The sequence below is a fragment of the Diabrotica virgifera genome, chromosome 3 (assembly GCF_917563875.1).
Source record: "Diabrotica virgifera virgifera chromosome 3, PGI_DIABVI_V3a".
Classification (NCBI taxonomy): Eukaryota; Metazoa; Arthropoda; class Insecta; order Coleoptera; family Chrysomelidae; genus Diabrotica; species Diabrotica virgifera.
The window spans coordinates 23,590,376-23,602,956 of record NC_065445.1 but is presented as its reverse complement, the minus strand read 5'-3'; the positions used below and the strand labels follow the sequence as shown (position 1 = coordinate 23,602,956).

The 12,581-nt window shown below is 34.1% G+C and overlaps 1 protein-coding gene across 2 annotated transcripts in view; it reads right to left on the bottom strand.

Moving 5' to 3' along the window:
• The window catches only part of LOC114349521 (ATP-binding cassette sub-family D member), a 276,122-nt gene that overhangs the window by 39,234 nt on the left and 224,307 nt on the right, over positions 1-12,581 (bottom strand). The gene's annotated exons all lie outside the window — the stretch shown is intronic.

Below are 12,581 nucleotides of genomic sequence, written 5' to 3'. Positions count from 1 at the left end.
GCTAAACAGGTAAATTTTCATTGTATACCGGGTGTACCAATGAAACTGTGTTTTTTTCTCAAACTTCGCATCGCCCTGTGGAGTATTCTAACATTTACAAAATACTCAAATTTAAACCCAACTATAGCCTCATGTTTTCTCAACATTCTGTTTTTTGAGTCATTCGCTTATGTTGGACCGTTAAAAAGTTAGGTACTTTAACAGTTAGCCATGTTTTTTATCAAAACAGTATGTTTTTAAATAAGCATGACAAACTTTATGGAGTTATTCTACATGAAAAAAGAATGACGGTTTGCTTTATAAACCTATGTCCGCAAATGCTTAATTTCTAAGAAAGAGGGTGTTGAAATTTTTCTTATAAACTGACGATTTATTTATTGCTTTAAAACCGGTTGAGATATGCAAATGAAATTTGGTGGGTTTTAAGACGTAGTTATTATACAACTTTTGACATACAAGTTAGAATTTAATATTCACCATTGGCGCGCATACGGGTAATATGAGCTGTCATATTACCCGTATGCGCGCCAATGGTGAATATTAAATTCTTAGTTGTATGTCAAAAAATGTACAATAACTACGTCTTAAAACCCACCAAATTTCATTTGCATATCTCAACCGGTTTTAAAGCAATAAATAAATCATCAGTTTGTAAGAAAAATTTCAACACCCCCTATCTCAGAAACGAAGCAATTGCGAACATACCGTTTATAAAGCAAACTGTCATTATTTTTTCATGCAGAATTACCCTTTAAAGGTTGCCATACTTATTTGAAAAGACCCCGTATTGACGAAAAACATGGCTAGTTGTTAAATTACCTAACTTTTTTATGGTCCAATGTACGCGAATGAATCAAAAAATAAAATGTTTAGAAAACATAAGGCTATAGTTAGATTTCAATTTCAGTATTTTGTAAATGCTAGAATATTCCACAGGGTGATGCGAAGTTTAAGAAAAAAACACAGTTTCATTGGTACACCTCGTATACAATGAAAATTTACCTGTTTATCAACAATATTATTAAAACGGTATTGTTAAAGAATAAGGCTATAACATATTAAAAACTTACTTAAATCGGACAACAGGTTTAGTAATTGCGAGACATCAAAAATTACCCATTTTTAAGGTGTCCGGTTAATTTTGCAAGGAGTGTATTTATAGGAAACTTGCATAAAATTTTAAATTCGAAAAAAAAAATGCTATAAATCACAACAGAATATAAATTGACTAATTTTAAGTAACTTTTGTTCTGTAGAGCTTTTCCGCCAAGTCAACACTTTTCGAGTTATTTGCGAGTGAATATGTTCATTTTTCAACAAAATAACCACATTTTTAGACGGTTTTTCGCAAATAACTCAAAAAGTAAGTATTTTGTCGAAAAAAAACGTTCTTAGCAAAAATATAGCCTATAAAAAAGTAAAAAAAATGGTGTACGCGTTAGGTCTCTGGATCTCGTAGAACCAGAGTTATAGCCAATGAAAAATAGATTCATATTCACCAAATTTCAAATAGAATATTTCGACGTGAAATATCCAAAAAATTAAGCACTTTTTGGGGAAAACCCATTATAACTTTTATAAAGTGTTTAAAAAAAGCTTTATTTCTGTTTTTACAAAAAGTTTCTAGCATTAAATTTAAGCAAGTTACGCTCAAAATAAAGTTGGTGCCTTTTGTTTTTGCAAAAAAAATCGGAAAGACCACCCCCTAATTAGCAACTTAAATGAAATAATTCGTTGCTGATCCACAAATTATTTTACTTATATTGTGTTTATATGATCTGTAAGTTTCATCGATTTAAAGTGCTTATTTTTGAAAAAATTTGGTTTCAAAGTTAAATTTTTAAAAATTTAAATTTTGAAAAATATGTTTTTTTTCAAAATAACTTAAAAATTGTTAGAGATACCAAAAATCTCGAAGAACAAAAAAGTCAGATTTGCTTTTCTGAATATCATGTATTTTTTTGTTTTTCTGTTAGACAAAAATTGATCAAGATTTGTGTTTCTAAATTTGCATACATTCGTGATCAGTGACTCGTTCAATCCCTTTTAACTACAGCCCTTTCAATAATAAGGACTTTGAACCGATGAAACTTACAGATCATATAAACAATATATACACGAGTCAAGAAACTTGTGAAGTCGTTACGATTAAGTTCATTTAAGATACTAATTAGGGGGTGATTTTCTCGATTTTTTTACCAAAACCAAAAGGGACTAACTTTATTTTGAGCGTAACTTGTTTAATTTTGATGCTAGAAATTTTTTTTATAAAACAAAAATGAAGCTTTTTTTAAACACTTTAAATAAGTTGGTAATGAGTTTTCCCCGAAATGTGCTTCATTTTTGGTTATTTCACGTTAAAGTATTCCATTTGGAATTTGACGAATATGAACCTATTTTTCATTAGCTATAACTCTGCTTCTACTAAATAAAAAAACGTGATATATATACCATTTTTTTAAACTTTTTATAGGCTATATTTTTGCTAAGAATGCTTTTTCGACAAAATACTTACTATTTGAGTTATTTGCGAAAAACCGTCTAAAAGCGTGGTTATTTTGTTGAAAAAATAAAAAAAATAAAAAACATATTCACTGCCAAATAACTCGAAAAGTATTGACTTAGTGAAAAAACTCTATAGAACAAAAGTTACTTAAAATTAGCCAGTTTACCCATTTCCCGACTTTCTTTGGACGAATATTTTTTAACCCCCAAGAGGGGGTGAAAACCACCCCCAGGGCAAAAGCACATATTGGCACAGTATCACTTTTTTTCTTTGACTTATTAGCTGTGTGTATGCCAAATTTCATGTCAATCCAAGCGATTCTTTAAAATTTAGAGGTTTTGCAATATTTTACCGTTAAAGAATGGACTATACCTCGTCCAATTTACTGACCGTTGCACGTCATCCGCGCCATAGCCTGTGACACGATACCAACACGAAATATCTAGGCGGTAGGTGTGTTCTCCTTTAGAATCATTTTGATTCTAAAAAAGAACACAGCCACCGCCTAAATATTTCGTGTTGGTATCGTGTCACAGGCTATGGCGCGGATGACGTGCAACGGTAAGTAAATTGGACGAGGTATATATATATATATATATATATATATATATATATATATATATACATATATATATATATATATATATATATATATATATATATATATATATATATATATTATTGCAATGACATACGATAAAATGTCATCATCATTCTCTTTGCCTTATCCCTATGCGGGGTCGGCTTCCCTAATTGCATTTCTCCACACAATTCTATCCTGGGTCATATCAAAATTAATCCCCTTTACCAACATGTCCTGCCTAATCGTCTCCCCCCACGTCTTCTTTGGTCTTCCTCTCCTACTCCTTCCAGGAATCTGCACTTCAGCTATTCTTCGTATTGGGTGATTAACGTCTCGACGTTGAACATGACCAAACCATCTTAACCTATGCTCTCTCATTTTGGCATCAATTGGTGCCACACCTAGACTTCGCCTAATATACTCATTTTTAATTTTATCCTTTCTTGTCACTCCACTCATCCATCTAAGCATTCTTATCTCCGCCACATGCATTCGTTGTTCCTCTTTCTTTTTCACTGCCCAACATTCAGTTCCGTACATCATAGCCGATCTTATGGCTGTTTTATAGAATTTTCCTTTCAGCTTCATTGGAACTTTTCTGTCACACAACACACCACTCGCATCCTTCCACTTCATCCATCCAGCCCTAATTCTACTGCATGCATCTCCATCTATTTCTCCATTACTCTGTAATACCGATCCCAGGTACTTAAAACTATTGCTTTTTACAATCAGTTCTCCATCCAAAGATACCATTTTATTTGTAGTAACTCAATCTTTAAATGAACATTCCAAATACTCTGTCTTTGTCCTACTAAGTTTTAAACCTTTTTCCTTCAGAAATCGTGTCCACTGTTCCAGTTTTTGTTCTAAGTCTCTTTCACTATTTCCTACTAACACGACATCATCAGCATACATTAAGCACCATGGAATGTTACCCTGTAGTTTCGCTGTTATCTGGGCCTAGATTCCGTGCACTGTAGATATCTACATGTCGCTTTCTATCGATATTTGAATATCAAAATATTTGAATTTTTAGCTTTAATTGAATTATTTTCTAGTTTTGCTAGGTTATACTCTAATTGATAAACTAGAGCAAAACTAGAAAGTAATTCAATTAAAGCTAAAAATTCATATATTTTGATATTCAAATATCGATAGAAAGCGATATTTAGATATCTACAGTGCACGGAATCTAGGCCCTGGTCCAAAACTAATGAGAATAAATACGGACTAAGCACCGAGCCTTGGTGCAATCCTACTTTCACATGAAATTTATCAGTCTCTCCCACACCTGTCCTAACACTAGTCGTTACTCTCTCATACATATCCCTCACAATCTTTACATATGCACCAGGGACTCCTTTCTTATTGAGTGCCCACCACAGAATCTCTCGAGGAACTCTATCATATGCTTTCTCAAGATCAATGAATACCATATGTGCGTTTGTTTCTTTACTCCTGTATTTTTCCATCAACTGCCTTATAATGAAAATTGCGTCTGTTGTTGATCTGCAATGCATAAAGCCACATTGATTCTCGGATATGTCGGTCTCTTCACGTATCCGTCTATGAATTACTCTCTCCCATATTTTCATGGTGTGGCTAAGCAGTTTTATAGCCCTGTAGTTTGTACACTGCTGTATATCTCCCTTGTTTTTGTAGACAGGTACTAGTATACTGCTTCTCCATTCGTCTGGCATTTGTTAAACTTCCATAATTCTATTAAATAAACCTGCTAGCCACCTTGTTCCTGTCTCTCCCAATGCTTTCCATACTTCCCCAGGAATATCATCTGGTCCTACCCCTTTTCCTTTCTTTATTTTTTGAAGCGCTTGAGCCACTTCCTCGTTTGCTATTTTGGTGACCATTGCATTGCTGCTACTGTCTCCGTTGACTCCACAGGCTGTCTGTCAAATTCTTCATTTACTAAGCTGTCAAAGTACTTTCTCCATCTCTTTTTGACATCCTTTTCGTGAATTAGTATTTTATTATTTTCATCTCGGATACATCTAATCTGATTAAAATCTCTTGCTTTCTTTGCTCTCTGTTTGGCTATTTTATATATCTTTGCTTCGCCTTCCCTGGTATCAAGTTGATCGTATAGGTTTGAATACGCTTCTGCTTTAGCTTTTGCTACTGCTACTTTCGCTACCTTATATCGTATTATCGACATACGATAAAATGTCATTATACAATATAATGATGTGATGTCACAAGTGTTCGCGCGCTTTTCGGGTGGTTTGAAATGGTTTAAATACACAAAAGATTTTAAATTTGTACTTCTAAGTTCTTATAGTCGGAAAAATGAAAGAATACCCATGAACGAACATATAAAACACGCTGTATTTCCTGTCACCGTGTCACAAAGAAAATTATTGTCCAGTGCAAGTACATGAAACAATAATTATTACATGTACTTGCGCTGGCCAATTTTTGTGTGACACGGTGACAGGAAAATACAGCGTGTTTTATATGTTCGTTCATGGGTATTCTTTCATTTTTCCGACTATATGAGTTTTTGAAGCGTGAAATTTTGGAAATCTAATTTTTAAACAAAACTGAACATTATTATGTAGGTAATAAAAAAAATGTGTAAGTTCCCTAATATTGATAGGTAATTACTTATCTAAAATTTGAGTTGAAAATAAACTATTTTGTCGGGAAAACCTCGATTTTCCGAGGAAAATTTTCGTCAAGGCAAATCAGGAAAAAATATCTCTGTGCAGAATTAAAATCTTCTGCAGAGCAATAATTGAAAAAAGTACAATTTCGGGGCACTAATTTGTTTACCTATAAGAAAAACAGCACACTATCCGCGGACTTTGCATAACTATATTATTAATAATAAGTTATTAATAATAATTAATCATGTGACTATAAGAAGGCCTTTGATTCAGTACCGCATAAATGGCTTATAGATATATTAAGAATATACAAAGTCGATGATAACATAGTGACCTTTTTAAGGCATATAATGAGAGATTGGAAGACTAAAATTCACCTCCAAATACCCGGTGAAAACAATATCGAAACCGAAAATATCGCAATCAACCGGGGCCTGTTTCAAGGAGACTCGTTGAGTCCATTGTGGTTCTGCTTAGCTTTGAACCCCCTTTCCCAGCTATTAAACTCCACTGACTCAGGTTTTAGCATTAGAAACAATAATACTGTGGTAGCGAAGCTCAATCATCTGTTGTATATGGATGATTTGAAATTAATGGCTTCCACTCGAGAACACCTAGAGCAGATGCTAAAAACTGTAGAAACATTCTCTAATGATATTAGCATGCACTTCGGACTAGACAAGTGCCGTGTTTTGAATATAGTCAGAGGAAAGGTACAGCCGTCGGTAGTCGGTGGATTCCATATGCAAAATGGCCAGAACATCGAGGCCATTGGCGAAAACGATATGTACAAATATCTTGGGGAAAAGCAGGCGCGGAAAATTGACCATAAGCAAATGAAAACTGAGATAACTACTGAGTTTATACGAAGGGTAAAACAGTTGCTTCGTTCACAGCTTAACAGTAAACATTTGTTTAAGGCACTAAACACCTACGCTTGTTCCGCGCTTAGCTATTCATTTGGTATTGTTAAGTGGACAAAAACGGATATAGAACATCTTCAGCAAAAAGTACGAACACACCTCACAAAGGCACAAAAACACCACCCTAAAAGTGCAGTAGAACGAACGACATTACCCCGGTATTTAGGAGGACGAGGACTTATGGATATAGGTGAGCAATTAGATAAACAGATTGCTAATTTAAGAACTTATTTTCAGATGCAGGCTGAGACATCTACTCTACACCGCGCTATTTGCGCAGTAGATGACACAACACCGATTAAACTGAGGGAACCAGAAATGTGCATAAAGGACGAAAAACTGCGCACCTGGATGGGCAAACCTCTGTACGGGCGACATCCCAATGAGGTCAGCCAAGACTATGTCGACAATACAGCGTCGAACTATTGGTTGACATCGGGTAAGATGTTCCCTGAAACAGAAGGTTCAATACTAGCCATTCAGGATCAGGTTATACCAACTAAAAATTACCTGAAACATATCGTCAAAGACCCTCAGATCCAGAACGACAAATGCCGATATGGATGCCGAACCCAAGAAACCATCCAACATCTTACAGGGGGCTGCCAGGCATTTGCTGCAACTGAATACAAGGAACGGCATGACGCAGTGGGAAAAATCCTTCATCAAGAGATAGCTATCAAGCTGGGACTTCTCCAAACGGACCATCTCCCATATTATCAATACGTCCCTGAGAGTATGCTTGAGGATGGCAACTACAAGCTATACTGGGACCGTACTGTGCTCACAGACCAAACAGTGGCACATAATAGACCAGATCTCGTACTAGTTAATAAAATAACAAGACAAACAACACTGATTGATGTGGCGATACCTAACAACAATAATCTACGTAGTAAATTTACTGAAAAGATCGCCAAGTACAGAGATCTGGAAATTCAAATACGAAGACAATGGAGAATGCAAAGTACCCAGACGATACCTATTATTATGTCTACTACTGGAGTCATTCCGAAGAACCTCCTCGAAAACATAAAAAAGCTGGGTCTAAATGAACACCTTTATAAGACCATGCAGAAAGCTGTACTACTCGCGACGGCCAGATGTGTACGAAAATTTCTGGGAGATACTCCAGCATACCAAGTCACCTAGGGCTCGATAACATGGAAAGAGTCCCACCAGAGCTCAATCCTTTTGATACCGTAGGTATCTGGGATGAGTCAATTTTCCCCTTAGAGGGAGTGTGAGCCGTATGGCTAAATCTGGATAATTAATCACAAGTTTCGTTTCTAGCAATAAAATTGCCGGTAAATACCTTTTCCTTGTTTTTTTCTAATTTGCCCAGAGTATGGTTGGTTTGTGTTTCGTATTCTTAGCCCAAAACATATTTTCCTTGAGTGACATATATTTGTATACGTCACTCAATAATCATTGTCAATATTGTTATTCGTTATCTACCAACTTCAATATAAAATTGTCTATAAAGTACACGCGTTGACGCATGTTAAAGAAAGATATGATAACAGATATTCGCATTCCGTATTGTCCTTTGAGCGGCCTTTGTACTTTATTGATACATATGTTTTCTTATCAGGCTTATTGAATAATTCCAGTGTAGTGGTTTTTCTGTGTCAACAATTAAACACTTCATATTAAAGTGTTATAGACTAACCTTTGTTTTTAAACCAAGAGGAGTAAACTAAAAAGAGAGATTCACACCCAAGAAAGTCACTAGAAATATTACCTAATACATCTTCTTTTTTGATTGATCATATCGGCCTTTGACGGTAATCCACAAATATTATATTATACTAATAATACGTCCGTAAAGAGTTCTAAAAACAACTGTTTTTTATATGTATAAAAACAGACTAAAAATATAAAAATTAAAGGAATAACGCACAAAAAATAAAAAATCGCTGATATAACTTAATTTAACCTATGAAATGCCAATTCGCGATGTGCAACGCGGTGTGAAACGATCGTGCGCGAATAGCGGAGAAATATTGCAACTTTCTTAAATAATTCATAGTCAATTGAAATTGTCAAATTGATGTATATTTCATACCTACTGTTATTGAAGAAGAAAAATTATATATTGCTCCACAGTATTGATATGATATGCAATTATTATATAAAGGTAAATTTAATTAATTGTATTTTGCTTGAAGTACTGCATTTTAATTATTATAAAACTGCATTGTAATTATTATATAAAAGTAAATTTAATAATTGTATTTTGCTTGCAGTACTGCATTTTAATAACTAATTTTATTTACTACATACAATTGTTTACGTTTTAATCACATAACCTGAATCTTACTTTTTCTTCTTATTATTTTTTTGGACTATGGCCTTGACAATTATCCAGTAACCAGGAGTAATATAACTGGCCAATATAATTAAAAGTGCGAAAAATGTTGCTGAGCTATGAAACCAGGTGTCGCTTTTCCGAACTTACACGATCCCAATAGTGTCAAAATTTTATAAATGTCATTAGTGTCAAAATGTGATACCACTGGAGTAAACTTGCCTGAGTTTAGACCAATTGCAAACAAGCTTTACGGCGCGGGAAATTTTAATTACTCCTCTTGGTTTAAAAATAGACTATAAGAACCGGGATAGGTAATAGACTAAGAGCCGCTATAGGTGAAATTTCTTAATCATTTTAGGCACGACGGGACCCTATAGCTTAAATAGTAGAACCTAAAAGAAAACGTTTGAGCACTGTGCCGTCACTTTTCAGTGGCACATGCGTCTACAGTGGCGCATCAAACTTTCCACTTATGGACGGGATACATAAATTAAAAAATACCCTCCCTCATTACCAGAATTTAATTTTTTTCATTTTTTTAAATTCTATGTGATTAAGACATAAGATTCATCGTAACTTTAACCAACCACCCCCTTCTCCCTGCCCCCATCATCAAAAACTTTATTTTTCGATTTTATTTTTTTTTGTGGGATGCAATCAATTTTACAATTTCAAAAAATTCACAAGCATAGTTAAGGCTTTTATAAAACACGTCTATTTTTTGTAGACCTGTAGGTTGAGTGTACATAACCTCAAAAAAATTAAATTTTTTTTTTTTGAAAAAAGTATATAACTTTTTTTTTAGGATAGCTACAGATCTAGTTTTTTCTTAATCTTATGTTTTTTGTCAAACACTATATTTCTAATTTTTTTCAGATTTTTCTGTAACGCTAGTCACCTTCAAAAATCCAAAAAACTGTTTTTTAAGGGGGTTTTGGGGGGTTTGAACGTGCTTTTCTGATTTTTAAATATTCTAAAGGAGTCAGTTACTTCAAGTTATATATAACCTATAAAAACAAAATTGATTTGATATATTATGAAGTCTGTAAAATAGGGAAAATCCCCCAAAACCCCCCAAAAAACAGTTTTTCGGATTTTTTAAGGTGAGGAGCCTTATGGAAAAATCTGAAAAAAATTAAAAATATAGTGTTTGATAAAACACATAGGATTAAGAAAAAATTAGAGCTGCAGCTATTCCTCAAAAAAATTTATACGCTTTTTTGAAAATTTTTTTTTTTAATTTTTTGAGATTATGTACACTCTACCTATGGGTCTATAAAAAATAGGCATGTTTTATAAAAGCCTCAGCTATGCGTGTGAATTTTTTGAAATTTTAAAATTGATTGCATCCCACCAAAAAAAAAATAAAAACGAAAAATGAAGTTTTTGATAGTGGGGGCAGGGGGAAGGGGGTGGTGGGTTAAAATTACGCTGAGTCCTATGTGTTAATCACATAGAATTTAAAAAAATAAAAAAATTTAATTCTGTTAGTAAGTGAGGGTAACTTTTAATTTATTTATCCCGTCCATAAGTGGAAAGTTTGATGCGCCACTGTCGACGCATGTGCCACTGAAAAGTGACGGCACAGTTTTCAAACGTTTTCTTTTAGGTTCTACTATTTAAGTTATAGGGTCCCATCGTGCCTAAAATGATTAAGAAATTTCACCTATAGCGGCTCTTAGTCTATAAAATGTGCTAATCATTTTAGGCACCGTGTGACGATAATATAATTAATGTCTGACTATAATATTATTTGACAAATAATGACATGATTTGGAAGTCAATTAAGTATGATATAATGCCCTGATATTTGAAAAATAACGCCCTAGGGTATTAAATTTAAATAAACATAAAATGTAAATAACAACCTAAGTAAAACTATGGTTATCACAATTACGTTACGACTATTGCTGGTAAATTATTTGAAAACTAATTAATTCAAAATTCATTCAAAATTTTTGCATATAAAGAATAATTTAGTCGGACATTAAACGTTGAAGGCACCACGGGTATTATAGATAATAACGCTTTCGGTCAACTTATATCCCCTCGGGCCAAAGGCCCTCGGTATATACACCATTGACCTCAAGCGTTATTATCCTTATAATACCAACGTAGAATGAAGTAAACACTTCTGTTGTATGTAGGTATATAATTTAAATTATATACCTACATACAACAGAAGTGTTTACTTCATTCTACGTTGTCTTAACAAAGGTATACAGCCAACTACAGGGTTTACCCTTTTAAAGCCTTATAATACCCTTGGTATTTTAATAACTATTTAAAACTTTAAAAGGGTAAACCCTGTAGTTGGCTGTATACCTTTGTTAAGACAACGTAGAATGAAGTAAACACTTCTGTTGTATGTAGGTATATAATTTATTAAAAAATTCTTAAAATTTATCCACAAGGGAGTGGAAGTACAACAAAACGTTTTCGGTCAAACTGATCATCCTCAGTGTAAACGTCCAGTGTACAAGTAATTGAAACTAGCCACTTGAATAGGTGTAAAACGTCAAAATAACATTATTGCTACATTATGAGCTGTGTAGTAATCGACAATAAGTCGATGTCTTAAGATTAAAAATATATCACATGTGGATGTATGTCATCCTTGCTCGGAATTTACACAAGGTTGTGATCAGGTGAGAGGTTAACAACCAACTCGTTGGTTGTTAACCTGATCACAACTTTGTGTAAATTCCGAGCAAGAATGACATACATCCACATGTGATATATTTTTAATCTTAAGACATCGACTTATTGTCGATTACTACACAGCTCATAATGTAGCAATAATGTTATTTTGAGGTTTTACACCTATTCAAGTGGCTAGTTTCAATTACTTGTACACTGGACGTTTACACTGAGGATGGTCAGTTTGACCGAAAACGTTTTGTTGTACTTCCACTCCCTTGTGGATAAATTTTAAGAATTTTTTAATAAATTATATACCTACATACAACAGAAGTGTTTACTTCATTCTACGTTGTAATAACTATTTATCGTCTAGAATACGCCAATGTATTAAGCAAAACGTCTTTTTATACCGTCTCTGACAGTATAAAAGACGGAATGGAAATCCATTTGATTATTTTCTATATGCGGAACGGGGAATACCAATCCAGGTACAATAGGTGAGTTAAAAGTATTCCGACCATATTCCGAAACCTTCCGAACTCCGTCGTATTGGCGAGCTGAGCAAATTCGACGAATCACAACCCCATCCCAAGTTACGCGAGTTGAGCGTAGATCCTTACAAGACTTACCCTCTCGCGAGTTGAGCGAGATTTCCTCTACTTATATATTCATTTCTTGTTAAGAAATAAATGCAATTCCTAATCCACTCGATCGTCGTTTAGTATCATTTATTCATGTATTAAGTATCGTCACATAATATCTGTGGCAAAAAGTTTATCTAATGCCATCCCCTCCTTGTGAATACACACACAAGTATCGTCACATCGACCCGAGATTTACGAAAGTCCGAATGTAGATTATAAATATAGTTTTCTTCTTCTTCTTCCTGCTTCCTTAATAGGCTCGCGCCTGTTCCATCTTCGGATGCCTCCTCATCAGATATCCAGGTTGTCACTACATCTCTTCTTTGGCCTTCCTGTACTCC